Here is a 17,466-nt window from a genome sequence, read left to right on the forward strand (position 1 = left end):
CTTGTAGATCATGAAAAGAATGTTTTAGGTGCTGGTTATATTGTTGAATTCATTCATGATGCTACTGAAAATTATTATGAGGGAGGAACATATGCTTGTAGGAGTTGCAATAACATCAAGTTTCCTCTCTATGTGCTTAAAGTTTTGAAGTTATGCTTGCTTTACCTTCCTATGCAAGTTGATTCTTGTTCCCACAAGTTGTTTGATCACAAAATCCCTATGCATAGTAAGTGGGTCAGACTTAAATGTGCTAGTCGTATTCTTCAAGATGCTCTCTTTATGTTACAATTCTTATCCTTTATGTGAGCATCATTGAAATCATCATGCCTAGCTAGGGGCGTTAAACGATAGCGCTTGTTGGGAGGCAACCCAATTTTATTTTAGTTCCTTGATTTTAGTTCCTGTTTAGTAATAAATAATTCATCTAGCCTCTGTTTATATGTGGTTTTATGCTTTTAATTAGTGTTTGTGCCATGTAGAACCTTTGGGAAGACTTGGGGAAAGTCTTGTTGATCTTGCTGTAAAAAACAGAGACTTTAGCGCTCACGAGAATTGCTGCAATTTTTTATTGGAGAGTGATATTTAGTTAATTATTTTTTCAGATGATTAATAGATAAATTCCTCAGGTCCAGCAATTTATTTGAAAAATTTATGAGTTCCATAAATATACGTTTGATCCAGATTACTACAGACTGTTCTGTTTTTGACAGATTCTGTTTTTTAGGTGTTGTTTACTTATTTTGATGAATCTATGGCTAGTAAAATAGTTTATAAACCATATAGAAGTTGGAATACAGTAGGTTTAACACCAATATAAATAAATAATGAATTCATTACAGTACCTTGAAGTAGTGATTTATTTTCTTATACTAACGAAGCCTACGAGTTTTCTGTTAAGTTTTGTGTTGTGAAGTTTTGAAGTTTTGGGTAAGGATTCGATGGACTATGGAATAAGGAGTGGCAAGAAACTAAGCTTGGGGATGCCCAAGGAACCCCAAGGTAACATTCAAGGATAGCCAAGAGCCTAAGCTCGGGGATGCCCCGGAAGGCATCCCCTCTTTCGGCTTCATTCATCGGTAACTTTACTTGGAGCTATATTTTTATTCACCACATGATATGTGTTTTGCTTGGAGCGTCAATTTATTTTGTTAGGATTTGCTTCCTGTTATTTAGAACAATGTTTTGCATCTTTTATTTCAATAAAAGTGGCATTGATAGTCTTTACTATGCCTATTTTAGAAGTCCACATGTTGCTGTTTGAAAACAAAAAGTTTACCGTTGTTGCAATAATTCCCTAGAAAAGTCAGAATGTGATAAAATGTTGAAACCTTTTTCATATTAAGCTCTGATAAATTTACTAGTGCGAATTTTCTTTAATAATTTTTGGAGCTAGGGAAGTATGGATGTTGCTGCATTCTTTACAGACTGTCCTGTTTAGGCAGATTGCTGTTATGTTTGCATTGTTTACATATGTTTGCCTCTTTAATGATTCTATTTGAGGATAGGACTATTAAATATGAAGAGGCATTTAGTATGCAATGTTGAATAATAATTTTAGTGATTTTCTACAGTAGAGTATGATAAGGTTTTTGCAATGTGTTATACTAACTTATCTCACGAGTCCTTGTCAAGTTTTGTGTGGATGAAGCTTTTGAGATTTAGGGAGACCGTGATATGAGAGGAATTAAGGAGACACAAAAGCTCAAGCTTGGGGATGCCCAATGCATCCCAAGATAATATTTCAAAAAGTCTCAAGCGTCTAAGCTTGGGGATGCCCCGGTTGGCATCCCACCTTTCTTCTTCAACAACTATCGGTTAGTATCGGTTGATCCTAAGTTTCTGCTTCTTCACATAATGTTTGCTATTCTTAGATTTTATTTTATTTAGTTTTTCTTGCTGTTTGAATAAAATACCAAGATCTGAAATTCTTAAATGTCAGAGAGTCTTCACATAGTTGCATAATTATTCAACTACTCATTGATCTTCACTTATATCTTTCAGAGTAGTTTGTCATTTGATCTAGTGCTTCACTTATATCTTTTAGAGCATGGTGGTAGTTTTATTTTGAAGAAATAGATGAACTCTCATGCTTCACTTAGATTATTTTGAGAGTCTTAATAGCATGGTAATTTTCTTAAATCCTAATATGCTTGGTATGCAAGATTAATAATAAAACTTTCTTATGAGTGTGTTAAATACTAAGAAAAGTTTGATGCTTGATGATTGTTTTGAGATATGGAGGTAATAATATCAAAGTCGTGCTAGTTGAGTAGTTGTGAAATTGAGAAATACTTGTGTTGAGGTTTGCAAGTCCCATAGCATGCACATATGGTAAACGTTGTGTAACAAATTTGAAACATGAGGTGTTATTTGATTCTCTTCCTTATGAGTGGCGGTCGAGGACGAGCGATGATCTTTTCCTACCAATCTATCCCCCTAGGAGCATGCGCGTAGTACCGAGGTTTTTGATGACTTGTAGATTTTTCCAATAAGTATGTGAGTTCTTTATGACTAATGTTGAGTCCATGGATTATACGCACTCTCACCCTTCCATCCTTGCTAGCATCTTCGGTACTGTGCATTGCCCTTTCTCACATTGAGAGTTGGTGCAAACTTCGCCGGTGCATCCAAACCCCGTGATATGATACGCTCTTTCACACATAAACCTCCTTATATCTTCCTCAAAATTGCCACCATACCTACCTATTATGGCATTTCCATAGCCATTCCGAGATATATTGCCATGCAACTTTCCACCATTCCGTTTATCATGACACATTCATCATTATCATATTGCTTAGCATGATCATGTAGTTGACATAGTATTTGTGGCAAAGCCACCGTTCATAATCTTTCATACATGTCACTCTTGGTTCATTGCATATCCCAGTACGCCGCCGGAGGCATTCGTATAGAGTCATACTTTGTTCTAGTATCGAGTTGTATCATTGAGTTGCAAATAAATAGAAGTGTGATGATCATCATTTTCTAGAGCATTGTCCCAAGTGAGGAATAAAAAAAGGGGAGAAAGGCCATAAAAAAGAGAAGGCCCCAAAAAAAGGAAAAAAGAGAAAGGCCAAAAAAAGAGAAGGCCCAAAAAAAATGAAAAAAATGAAAATGAGAGAAAAAGAGAGAATGGACAATGCTACTATCCTTTGCCACACTTGTACTTCAAAGTAGCACCATAATCTTCATGATAGAGAGTCTCTTGTTTTGTCACTTACATATACTAGTGGGAGTTTTTCATTATAGAACTTGGCTTGTATATTCCAACAATGGGCCTCCTCAAGTGCCCTAGGTCTTAGTGAGCAAGCAAGTTGGATGCACACCCACTTAGTTTCTTTTGTTGAGCTTTCATACATTTATAGCTCTAGTGCATCCGTTGCATGGCAATCCCTACTCCTTGCATTAACATCAATCGATGGGCAATTCCATAGCCTATTGATTAGCCTCATTGATGTGAGACTTTCTCCTTTTTGTCTTCTCCACATAACCTCCTCATTATATTCTATTCCACCCATAGTGCTATGTCCATGGCTCGCGCTCATATATTGTGTGAAAGTTTATAGGTTTGAGATTACTAAAGTATGAAACAATTGCTTGGCTTGTTATCAGGGTTGTGCATGATGAGAGCATTCTTGTGTGACGAAAATGAAACATGACTAAACCATATGATTTTGTAGGGATGAACTTTCTTTGGCCATGTTATTTTGAGAAGACATAATTGCTTAGTTAGTATGCTTGAAGTATTATCATTTTTATGTCAATATGAACTTTTGTCTTGAATCTTTCGGGTCTGAATATTCATGCCACAGTTAAGAATAATTACATTGAAATTATGCCCAGTAGCATTCCACATCAAAAATTCTGTTTTTATCATTTACCTACTCGAGGACGAGCAGGAATTAAGCTTGGGGATGCTGATACATCTCCAACATATCTATAATTTTTCATTGCTTCATGCTATATTATCTACTGTTTTTGATATTTATGGGTTTTATTATACACTTTTATATCATTTTTTGGGACTAACCTATTAACCCAGAGCCCAGTGCCAGTTTCTGTTTTTACCTTGTTTTAGGGTTTCGAAGAAAAGGAAAACCAAACGGAGTCCAATTGACCTGAAACTTCACGGAACCCATTTTTGGAAGGAAAGAAGCCCAGAAGACTTGAAGTGCACGTCAGGGAAGCTTCGAGGAGGCCACGAGGTAGGGGGCGCGCCCACCCCCCTAGGCGCACCCTCCACCCTCGTGGGCCCCTTGTGCCCCCCCTGACGTACTTCTTCCACCTATATATCTCCATATACCCTAAAAACATCTGAGAGCATAATAGATCGGGAGTTCCGCCGTCAGAAGCCTCCGTAGCCACCGAAAGCCAATCTAGACCCGTTCCGGCACCCTGCCGGAGGGGGCAATCCCTCTCCGGTGGCCATCTTCATCATCCCGGTGCTCTCCATGACGAGGAGGGAGTAGTTCTCCCTCGGGGCTGAGGGTATGTGAAGGAAATATGCCCTAGAGGCAATAATAAAGTTATTATTTATTTCCTTATTTCATGATAAATGTTTATTATTCATGCTAGAATTGTATTAATCGGAAACATAATACATGTGTGAATACATAGACAAACAGAGTGTCACTAGTATGTCTCTACTTGACTAGCTCGTTAATCAAAGATGGTTATGTTTCCTAACCATGAACAAAGTGTTGTTATTTGATTAACGAGGTCACATCATTAGTTGAATGATCTGATTGACATGACCCATTCCATTAGCTTAGCACCCGATCGTTTAGTGTGTTGCTATTGCTTTCTTCATGACTTATACATGTTCCTATGACTATGAGATTATGCAACTCCCGTTTGCCAGAGGTACACTTTGGGTGCTACCAAACATCACAACGTAACTGGGTGATTATAAAGGAGCATTACAGGTGTCTCCAAAGGTAGATGTTGGGTTGGCGTATTTCGAGATTAGGATTTGTCACTCCGATTGTCGGAGAGGTATCTCTGGGCCCTCTCGGTAATGCACATCACTTAAGCCTTGCAAGCATTGCAACTAATGAGTTAGTTGCGGGATGATGTATTATGGAACGAGTAAAGAGACTTGCCGGTAACGAGATTGAACTAGGTATTGGATACCGATGATCGAATCTCGGGCAAGTAACATACCGATGACAAAGGGAACAACGCATGTTGTTATGCGGTCTGACCGATAAAGATCTTCGTAGAATATGTAGGAGCCAATATGGGCATCCAGGTCCCGCTATTGGTTATTGACCGGAGATGTGTCTCAGTCATGTCTACATTGTTCTCGAACCGTAGGGTCCGCACACTTAACGTTACAATGACAGTTATTATGAGTTTATGCATTTTGATGTACCGAAGGTTGTTCGGAGTCCCGGATATGATCACGGACATGACGAGGAGTCTCGAAATGGTCGAGACATAAAGATTGATATATTGGAAGCCTATGTTTGGACATCGGAAGTGTTCCGGGTGAAATCGGGATTTTACCGGTGTACCGGGAGGTTACCGGAACCCCCGTGGGAACCATATGGGCCTTAGTGGGCTTTAGTGGAAAGGTTAAAGGGGCAGCCCAAGGTGGCTGCGCGCCTCCCCCCCCTCCCCTAGTCCTATTAGGACTAGGAGAGGTGGCCGGCCCCCCTTCTCTCTCTCCCCACTTGAGGATTCCTATTCCAACTAGGATTGGGGGGGGGAGTCCTACTCCCGGTAGGAGTAGGACTCCTCCTGGCGCGCCCCAAGGCTGGCCGCACCTCTCCCCCCTTGCTCCTTTATATACAGGGGCAGGGGGCACCTCTAGACACACAAGTTGATCATTGAGATCGTTCCTTAGCCGTGTGCGGTGCCCCCTGCCACTATATTCCACCTCGATCATATCGTTGTAGTGCTTAGACAAAGCCCTGCGTCGGTAATACATCAAGATCGTCACCACGCCGTCGTGCTGACGGAACTCCTCCCCGAAGCTTTGCTGGATCGGAGCCCGGGGATCATCATCGAGTTGTACGTGTGCTAAGAACTCGGTGGTGCCGGAGTAACGGTGCTTGGATCGGTCGGATCGGGAAGAAGACGTACGACTACTTCCTCTACATTGTTTTAATGCTTCCGTTGTGATCTACAAGGGTACATAGATCATACTCTCCCCTTGTTGCTATGCATCACCATGATCTTGCGTGTGCGTAGGAAATTTTTGAAATTACTACGTTCCCCAACAGTGGCATCCGAGCCTAGGTTTTTATGGTTTGATGTTATTTGCACGAGTAGAACACAAGTGAGTTGTGGGCGATATAAGTCATACTGCCTACCAGCATGTCATACTTTGGTTCGGTGGTATTGTTGGATGAAGCGGCCCGGACCGACATTACGCGTACGCTTACGCGAGACCGGTTCTCCCGACGTGCTTTGCACAAAGGTGGCTAGCGGGTGACAGTTTCTCCAACTTTAGTTGAACCGAGTGTGGCTACGCCCGGTCCTTGTGAAGGTTAAAATGGAGTCTATTTGACAAACTATCGTTGTGGTTTTGATGCGTAGGTAAGATTGGTTCTTGCTTAAGCCCGTAGCAGCCATGTAAAACTTGCAACAACAAAGTAGAGGATGTCTAACTTGTTTTTGCAGGGCATGTTGTGATGTGATATGGTCAAAACGTGATGAGATATAAGTTGTTGTATGAGATGATCATGTTTTGTTGAAGTTATCGGCAACTGGCAAAAGCCTTATGGTTGTCTCTTTATTGCATAAGATGCAAGCGCCAAATAATTGCTTTACTTTATCGCTGTGCGATAGCAATAGTTGCAAGAGCAATAGTTGGCAAGACGACCATGTGACGACATATTGATATAGATCAAGATGATGGAGATCATGGTGTCATGCCGGTGACGATGGAAATCATGATGATGCTTTGGAGATGGAGATCAAAGGCACAAGATGATGATGGCCGTATCATGTCACATATTTTGATTGCATGTGATGTTTGTCTTTTATACATCTTATTTTGCTTAGTTTGACGGTAGCATTTTAAGATGATCTCTCACTAATTATCAAGAAGTGTTCTCCCTGAGTATGCACCGTTGCCAAAGTTCGTCGTGCCCAGACACCACGTGATGATCGGGTGTGATAAGCTCTACGTCCATCTACAACGGGTGCAAGCCAGTTTTGCACACGCGGAATACTCAGGTTAAACTTGACGAGCCTAGCATATGCAGATATGGCCTCGGAACACGGAGACCGAAAGGTCGAGCCTGAATCATATAGTAGATATGATCAACATAACGATGTTCACCATTGAAAACTACTCCATCTCACGTGATGATCGGCCATGGTTTAGTTGATTTGGATCACGTGATCACTTAGAGGATTAGAGGGATATCTATCTAAGTGGGAGTTCTTAAGTAATATGATTAATTGAACTTAAATTTATCATGAACTTAGTCCTGGTAGTATTTTGCAAATTATGTTGTAGATCAATAGCTCGCGTTGTTGCTTCCCTATGTTTGTTTTAATATGTTCCTAGAGAAAATTGTGTTAAAAGATGTTAGTAGCAAAGATGCGGATTGGATCCGTGATCTGAGGTTTATCCTCATTGCTGCACAGAAGAATTATGTCCTTGATGCACCGCTAGGTGACGGACCTATTGCAGGAGCAGATGCAGACGTTATGAATGTTTGGCTAGCTCAATATGATGACTACTTGATAGTTTAGTGCACCATGCTTAATGGCTTAGAATCGGGCCTTCAAAGACGTTTTGAACGTCATGGAGCATATGAGATGTTCCAGGAGTTGAAGTTAATATTTCAAGCAAATACCCGAGTTGAGAGATATGAAGTCTCCAACAAGTTCTATAGCTAAAAGATGGAGGAGAATCGCTCAACTAGTGAGCATGTGCCCAGATTGTCTGAGTACTACAATCGCTTGAATCAAGTGGGAATTAATCTTCCAGATAAGATAGTGATTGACAGAATTCTCTAGTCTCCATCACCAAGTTAGTAGAACTTCGTGATGAACTATGATATGCAAGGGATAACGGAAACAATTCCCAAGCTCTTCGTAATGCGGAAATTGACGAAGGTAGAAATCAAGAAAAACATCAAGTGTTGATGGTAGACAAGACCACTAGTTTCAAGAAAAGGGCAGAGGGAAGAAGGGGAACTTCAAGAAGAACAACAAGCAAGTTGCTGCTCAAGTGAAGAAGCCCAAGTCTGGTCCTCAGCCTGAGACTAAGTGTTTCTACTGCAAAGGGACTGGTCATTGGAAGCGGAACTACCCCAAGTGATTGGTAGATAAGAAGGATGGCAAAGTGAACATAAGTATATTTGATATACATGTTATTGATGTGTACTTTACTAGTGTTTATAGCAACCCCTCAGTATTTGATACTAGTTTAGTTGCTAAGATTAGTAACTCGAAACGGGAGTTGCAGAATAAACAGAGACTAGTTAAGGGTGAAGTGACGATGTGTGCTGGAAGTGGTTCCAAGATTGATATGATCATCATCGCACACTCCCTATACTTTCGGGATTAGTGTTGAACCTGAATAAGTGTTATTTGGTGTTTGCGTTGAGCATGAATATGATTTGATCATGTTTATTGTAATACGGTTATTCATTTAAGTAAGAGAATAAATTGTTGTTCTGTTTACATAAATAAAACCTTATATGGTTACACACCCAATGAAAATAGTTCTTTGGATCTCGATCGTAGTGATACACATAATCATAATATTGAAACCAAAAGATGCAAAGTTAATAATGATAGTGCAACTTATTTGTAGCACTGCCATTTAGGTCATATTGGTGTAAAGCGCATGAAGAAACTCCATGCTGATGGGATTTTGGAATCACTTGATTATGAATCACTTGATGCTTGCGAACCATGCCTTTTGGGCAAGATGACTAAAACGCCGTTCTCCGGAACAATGAAGCAAGCAACAGATTTGTTGGAGATCATACATACTGATGTATGTGGTCCGATGAATATTAAGGCTTGCAGCAGGTATCATTATTTTCTGACCTTCACAGATGATTTGAGCAAATATGGGGATATCTACTTGATGAAACATAAGTCTGAAACATTTGAACAGTTCAAAGAATTTCAGAGTGAAGTGGAAAATCATCGTGACAAGAAAATAGAAGTTTCTACAATATGATCGCAGAGGTAAAATATTTGAGTTACGAGTTTGGTCTTCAATTAAAACAATGTGGAATAGTTTCACAAACTCATGCCACATGGAACACCACAGCATAATGGTGTGTCCGAACGTCATAACCGTACTTTATTGGATATAGTGCGATCTATGATGTCTCTTACCAATCTATCACTATCGTTTTGGAGTTATGCATTAGAGACAGCTGCATTCACGTTAAATAGGGCACCATCTAAATCCGTTGAGACGACACCATATGAACTATGGTTTGGCAAGAAACCTAAGCTGTCATTTCTTAAAGTTTGGGACTGCGATGCTTATGTGAAAAAGTTTCAACATGATAAGCTCGAACCCTAATCGGAGAAATAGGTCTTCATAGGATACCCAAAGGAGACTGTTGGGTACACCTTCTATCACAAATCCAAAGGCAAGACTTTTGTTGCTAAATTCGGAGTTTTTCTAGAGAAGGAGTTTCTCTCGAAAGAAGTGAGTGGGAGGAAAGTAGAACTTGACGAGGTAACTGTACCTGCTCCCTTACTGGAAAGTAGTACACACAGAAAACTGTTTCAGTGACACCTACACCAGTTAGTGAGGAAGCTAATGATAATGATCATGAAACTTCAGATCAAAATACTACTGAACCTCGTAGATCAACTAGAGTAAGATCCGCACCAGAGTGGTACGGTAATCCTGTTCTGGAAGTCATGCTACTAGATCATGATGAACCTACGAACTATGAAGAAGCGATGGTGAGCCCAGATTCCGCAAAGTGGCTTGAAGCCATGAAATCTGAGATGGGATCCATGTATGAGAACAAAGTATGGACTTTGGTTGACTTGCCCGATCGGCAAGCAATTGAGAATAAATGGATCTTCAAGAGGAAGACGGACGCTGTTAGTAGTGTTACTATCTACAAAGCTAGAATTGTCGCAAAAGGTTTTCGACAAGTTCAAGGTGTTGACTATGATGAGAGTTTCTCACTCGTATCTATGCTTAAGTCTGTCCGAATCATGTTAGCAATTGCCGCGTTTTACGAAATCTGGCAAATGGATAAACAAAACTGCATTCCTTAATGGATTTACTAAAGAAGAGTTGTATACGATGCAACCAGAAGGTTTTGTCAATCCGAAAGGTGCTAACAAAATGTGCAAACTCCAGCGATCCATCTGTGGACTGGTGCAAGCATCTCGGAGTTGGAATATACGCTTTGATGAGTTGATCAAAGCATATAGTTTTATACAGACTTGCGGTGAAGCCTGTATTTACGAGAAAGTGAGTGGGAGCACTACAGCATTTCTGATAAGTATATGTGAATGACATATTGTTGATCAGAAATAATGTAGAATTATTCTGTAAAGCATAAAAGGAGTGTTTGAAAGGAGTTTTTCAAAGAAAGACTTCGGTGAAGCTGCTTACATATTGAGCTTCAAGATCTATAGAGATAGATCAAGACGCTTGATAAATTTTTTCAATGAGTACATACCTTGACAAGATTTTGAAGTAGTTCAAAATGGAACAGTCAAAGAAAGAGTTCTTGCCTGTGTTACAAGGTGTGAAGTTGAGTAAGACTCAAAGCCAGACCACGGCAGAAAATAGAAAGAGAATGAAAGTCATTCCCTATGCCTCAGTCATAGGTTCTATAAAGTATGCCATGCTGTATACCAGATCTATTGTATGTCCTACCACTGAGTTTGGCAAGGGAATACAATAGTGATCTAGGAGTAGATCACTGGACAGCAGTCAAAATTGTCCTTAGTGGAATAATGATATGTTTCTCGATTATGGAAGTGAAAAAAAGGGTTCGTCGTAAAGGGTTACGCCGATGAAAGTTTGACACTAATCTAGATGACTCTAAGTCTTGGTCTAGATACATATTGAAAGTGGGAGCAATTAGCTAGAGTAGCTCCATGCAGAGCATTGTTGACATAGAAATTTGCAAAATACATGCGGGTCTGAATGTGGCAGACCTGTTGACTAAGATTCTCTCACAAGCAAAACATGATCACACCTTAGTACTCCTTGGGTGTTAATCACATAGTGATGTGAACTAGATTACTGAATCTAGTAAACCCTTTGGGTGTTGGTCACATAGCGATGTGAACTATGGGTGTTAATCACATGATGATGTGAACTATCGATGTTAATCACATGGTGATGTGATCTAGATTATTGACTCTAGTGCAAGTGGGAGACTGAAGGAAATATGCCCTAGAGGCAATAACAAAGTTATTATTTATTTCCTTATTTCATGATAAATGTTTATTATTCATGCTAGAATTGTATTAATCGGAAACATAATACATGTGTGAATACATAGACAAACAGAGTGTCACTAGTATGCCTCTACTTGACTAGCTCGTTAATCAAAGATGGTTATGTTTCCTAACCATGAACAAAGTGTTGTTATTTGATTAACAAGGTCACATCATTAGTTGAATGATCTGATTGACATGACCCATTCCATTAGCTTAGCACCCGATCGTTTAGTGTGTTGCTATTGCTTTCTTCATGACTTATACATGTTCCTATGACTATGAGATTATGCAACTCCCGTTTGCCAGAGGAACACTTTGGGTGCTACCAAACGTCACAACGTAACTGGGTGATTATAAAGGAGCATTACAGGTGTCTCCAAAGGTAGATGTTGGGTTGGCGTATTTTGAGATTAGGATTTGTCACTCCGATTGTTGGAGAGGTATCTCTGGGCCCTCTCGGTAATGCACATCACTTAAGCCTTGCAAGCATTGCAACTAATGAGTTAGTTGCGGGATGATGTATTATGGAACGAGTAAAGAGACTTGCCGGTAACGAGATTGAACTAGGTATTGGATACCGACGATCGAATCTCGGGCAAGTAACATACCGATGACAAAGGGAACAACGTATGTTGTTATGCGGTCTGACCGATAAAGATCTTCGTAGAATATGTAGGAGCCAATATGGGCATCCAGGTCCCGCTATTGGTTATTGACCGGAGATGTGTCTCAGTCATGTCTACATTGTTCTCGAACCGTAGGGTCCGCACGCTTAACGTTACAATGACAGTTATTATGAGTTTATGCATTTTGATGTACCGAAGGTTGTTCGGAGTCCCGGTTATGATCACGGACATGACGAGGAGTCTCGAAATGGTCGAGACATAAAGATTAATATATTGGAAGCCTATGTTTGGACATCGGAAGTGTTCCGGGTGAAATCGGGATTTTACCGGAGTACCAGGAGGTTACTGGAACCCCCCGGGAACCATATGGGCCTTAGTGGGCTTTAGTGGAAAGGTGAAAGGGGCAGCCCAAGGTCGCTGCACGCCTCCCCCCTCCCCTAGTCCTATTAGGACTAGGAGAGGTGGCCGGCCCCCCTTCTCTCTCTCCCCACTTGAGGATTCCTATTCCAACTAGGATTGGGGGGGAGTCCTACTCCCGGTAGGAGTAGGACTCCTCCTGGCGCGCCCCAAGGCTGGCCGCACCTCTCCCCCCTTGCTCCTTTATATACAGGGGCAGGGGGCACCTCTAGACACACAAGTTGATCATTGAGATCGTTCCTTAGCCGTGTGCGGTGCCCCCTGCCACTATATTCCACCTCGATCATATCGTTGTAGTGCTTAGACGAAGCCCTGCGTCGGTAATACATCAAGATCGTCACCACGCCGTCGTGCTGACGGAACTCCTCCCCGAAGCTTTGCTGGATCGGAGCCCGGGGATCGTCATCGAGCTGTACGTGTGCTAAGAACTCGGAGGTGCCGGAGTAACGGTGCTTGGATCGGTCGGATCGGGAAGAAGACGTACGACTACTTCCTCTACGTTGTGTCAACGCTTCCGTTGCGATCTACAAGGGTACGTAGATCATACTCTCCCCTCGTTGCTATGCATCACCATGATCTTGCGTGTGCGTAGGAAATTTTTGAAATTACTACGTTCCCCAACAGTATGTACCAGTAGCTATGTGTTTGATCTCTCTCTCTCTCTCTCTCTCTCTCTCTCTCGTGTTCTTGATTTGGCACGATCTTGATGTATCGCGAGCTTTGCTATTATAGTTGGATCTTATGTTTCTCCTCCCCCTCTACTCTCTTGTAATGGATTGAGTTTCCCCTTTGAAGCAATCTTATCAGATTGAATCTTTAAAGATTTGAGAACACTTGATGTATGTCTTGTCGTGCGTATCTGTGGTGACAGTGGGATACCACGTGATTCACTTGATGTATGTTTTGGTGATCAACTTGCGGGTTCCGCCCATGAACCTATGCAGAGGGGTTGGCACACGTTTTCGTTGTGATTCTCCGGTAGAAACTTTGGGGCACTCTTTGAGGTGGTTTCATACCCTACCATAATCTCTTCGTTTGTTCTCCTCTATTAGTGACTTTGGAGTGACTCTTTGTTGCATGTTGAGGGATAGTTATGTGATCCAATTATGTTAGTATTGTTGAGGGAACTTGCACTAGTGAAAGTATGAACCCTAGGCCTTATTTCTTATCATTGCAAAACCATTTACGCTCACTTTTATCATTAGTTACCTTCCTGTTTTTATATTTTCAGATTACAAAAACCATTATCTACTATCCATATACCACTTGTATCACCATCTCTTCGCCAAACTAGTGCACCTATACAATTTACCATTGTATTGGGTGTGTTGGGGACACAAGAGACTCTTTGTTATTTGGTTGCAGGGTTGCTTGAGAGAGACCATCTTCATCCTACGCCTCCTACGGATTGATAAACCTTAGGTCATCCACTTGAGGGAAATTTGCTACTGTCCTACAAACCTCTACACTTGGAGGCCCAACAACGTCTACAAGAAGAAGGTTGTGTAGTAGACATCAGCGTTCCATTTGGAGAGCAGCGTGCCAGACCGACCGACCGTTTGGGTGCGACGCGAACGCGATGGGCCTGTTGTATACTCCATACATGTGTATACTGTATACTATTTAAAAGTCGAGGGCGGGGCTTTTCCGGCGTAGTAGGTGGCAGGGCAGTTCCGCCTAGTCGGTTCGACAGAGACGCGAGAAGACGAGGGAGTAGGCTGCTGCAAACGTAGGGCTGTGTGATTTGACAGCGAGTTACTGCTGGACAGGTGGGGCCCCGTGACTTGACTTGCCATTATCATTTTAGCTACGGCGCTACGACCGGCGTGAGTCTCCCGATTCCTGACCACCTCCATTACGAAGAAAGAGATAGAGAGGAGTAAAAAAATACACTTATAGCCAACCTTATAGCCAACCTTGTTGTAGTATGTAACACCCACGATGCGGCTATATCTCCCACATGTCGGAGCACGACTTAGAGGCATAACCGCATTGTAGGCATGTCACAAGAGGGGTAATCTTTACACATCCCATGTACTGAATAAGAAAGGGATAAAGAGTTGGCTTACAATCACCACTTCACACAATACATAAATATAACATTACATCATCCAGAATACAATCAAGGTCCAACTACGGAACCAAAATAAAGACAACCCCTAATGCAATAGATCGCCGATCGCCTCGACTGGGATCCACTACTGATCAACTAGAAACGAAACAACTCAACGAACACGATCTTCATCGAGCTCCCACTAGAGCTGGGTTGCGTCACCTGCACTGGTATCATTGGCACCTGCAAACTGTTTGGAAGTATCTATGAGTCATGAGGTCTCAGCAATCTCACACCCGCGAGATCAAGACTATTTAAGCTTATGGGTAGGAAAGGGGTAATGAGGTGGATCTACAGCAAGCACTAGCATATATGGTGGCTAACATACGCAAATAAGAGAGATAAGAGAAGCAAAGCAACAGTCGTGAACTAGAAGTGATCAAGAAGTGATCTTGAAACTACTTACGTTCAAGCATAACACAAGAACCATGTTCACTTCCCGGACTCCGCCGAGAAGAGACCATCACGGCTACACACGCGATTGATGCATTTTAATTAAGTTAAATTTCAAGTTCTCTACAACCGGACATTAACAAATTCCCAACTGCCCATAACCACGGGCACGACTTTCGAAAGTTCAAAACCCTGCAGGGGTGTCCCAACTTAGCCCATCACAAGCTCTCACGGTCAACGAAGGATATTCCTTCTCCCAGGAGGACCCGATCAGACTCGGAATCCCGGTTACAAGACATTTCGACAATGGTAAAACAAGACTAGCAAGACCGCCCGATGCACCGACATCCCGATAGGAGCTGCACATATCTCGTTCTCAGGGAAACACCGGATGAACACTACGTACAACTAAAACCAACCCTCAAGTTTCCCCGAGATGGCGCTGCAAGTGGCTCTGTTTCGGACCAACACTTAGACAAGCACTGGCCCGGGGGGGCTTAAAATAAAGATGACCCTCGAGAGAGCGACTCCCAAGGGAAAGGTAGGTGGTGGTGAGGCAAATGGTGAAACCAAGGTTGGGCCTTGCTAGAGGAGTTTTATTCAAAGCAAACTGTCAAGGGGTTCCCATAACACCCAACCATGTAAGGAACGCAAAATCAAGGAACATAACACCGGTATGACGGAAACTAGGGCGGCAAGAGTGGAACAAAACACCAGGCATAAGGCCGAGCCTTCCACCCTTTACCAAGTATATAGATGCATTAATTAAATAAGAGATATTGTGATATCCCAACAATAACCATGTTCCAACATGGAACAAACTTCATCTTCACCTGCAACTAGCAACGCTATAAGAGAGGCTGAGCAAAGCGGTAACATAGCCAAACAACGGTTTGCTAGGACAAGGTGGGTTAAAGGCTTGACATGGCAATATGGGAGGCATGATATAGCAAGTGGTAGGTATCGTGGCATAGCAATACAGCGATCAAGTAGCAAGCAAAGATAGAAGTGATTTCGAGGGTATGGTCATCTTGCCTGAGATCCTGCAAGGAAAAAGAATGAGTCCATGAAGAAGACAAACGGACGTAGTCGAACGGATCCTCACAACTCCGGAACGGAACCGAAGCTCACGAGATAGGCAACCCGGAAACAAGCAAACAACATAGTAAACAACCATAACATAAACATGGCATGATGCACAACCAAGTATGATGCATGTCCGGTTTAAAGAGGCATGGCATGGCAAAGTGCACAAATAATCCTACAAATTAAATGGAGCTCAATATGCAAATGCAACGGGTTGCATATTGACGGAACACCCCTTCAATTATTTAGTTCGATCTCGTTTATGTACTCAACAATATTAAATGTTGGTTTGCATGGAAAGAGGTGAAGCATACATAAACTAACTATCTAGTCAAGTTTAAATGAGGCCGGAAATAACAAACAACAAGTCCGGAAACTCCTCATGTGCATATTTAGGTTTGGTACTGTTCTGCCCTAAACACAATTTTAGAGTTATTAAACATGCAAGAAAAGTGCACCATGTTAAACTAGGCATTTTTCTACCCCATTTACATATAAAGTTTATTAGATTTGGAGTTACGGTTAATTAGTTATGAATTAAAGCATTTTAACATGGCATATGAGCAAATTTAACCAAACAACATTTTAAACATTTTAAACATGGGTGAAAGTGACATATTATGGAACTACACAAAATTCTAAGCACTTTTCATATATTAAGTTTTTACATGTGATGCATGGTTGGTGAGTTATTAAATGCAAGAAGAACAGGGGCTTTTCTGCAAATCTGCAAATCCCTGGAAATTAGCTAAATTCGTAGAACCAAAAAAACATCCACTAGGCCGAAACTTGCTGGGCCAACAGTGCAGTGGGTGCTGGGGGTGTGCTGCTCACCCATGGGCCTCTTGGGATGGGGCGCTGGAACTAGGCCGGGGAAGCAGGCCAGCTGGAGCAGGCCCGACGGGGGGTGGAGCTGGGCCTCTCCAGATCGAGGCGAGGCGCTGGCGGATCGATCAGTTGTACGTGGCCGATGCAGAGGGTCAACACGGGACATGCCTGGTTCGTCCTCGACTCGTTCAGGCAGCAGGGACTGAGTAGGAGCTCGATGCAGACGACATCGGCGAAGAGCTTGCCGGATCCACCTGATCCGGGCGAGGCAGCGGCAGGGGACGCCGGGGCAGGACGACTGCAGCGGCACCCCAATCCGACGGCAATGGGGGAACCTTGAACATGGCGGGAGAGAGAGGTTAGAGGGAGGAGGAGAAAGAGATGGTCAGGGAAAAGGAGCAGGGCAGCGGGGTACTGGCCTGGTCGGCTTGTCCGACGACGGTGCTGGCCGGCGACGAGGTGAGGAGGAGGAGAAGGTTCGGCCGGCGCGGGGATGCCCCAGATCGAGCAGGAGAAGCTCGGGAGCGGCGTACGGGCAACGGTGGGGAGATCCAGGCCTGGGCGGGCTCCGGATGAGCTTCACGGGCCACGGCG

This window comes from Triticum dicoccoides, chromosome 6A, assembly GCF_002162155.2.
Source record: "Triticum dicoccoides isolate Atlit2015 ecotype Zavitan chromosome 6A, WEW_v2.0, whole genome shotgun sequence".
Classification (NCBI taxonomy): domain Eukaryota; kingdom Viridiplantae; phylum Streptophyta; class Magnoliopsida; order Poales; family Poaceae; genus Triticum; species Triticum dicoccoides.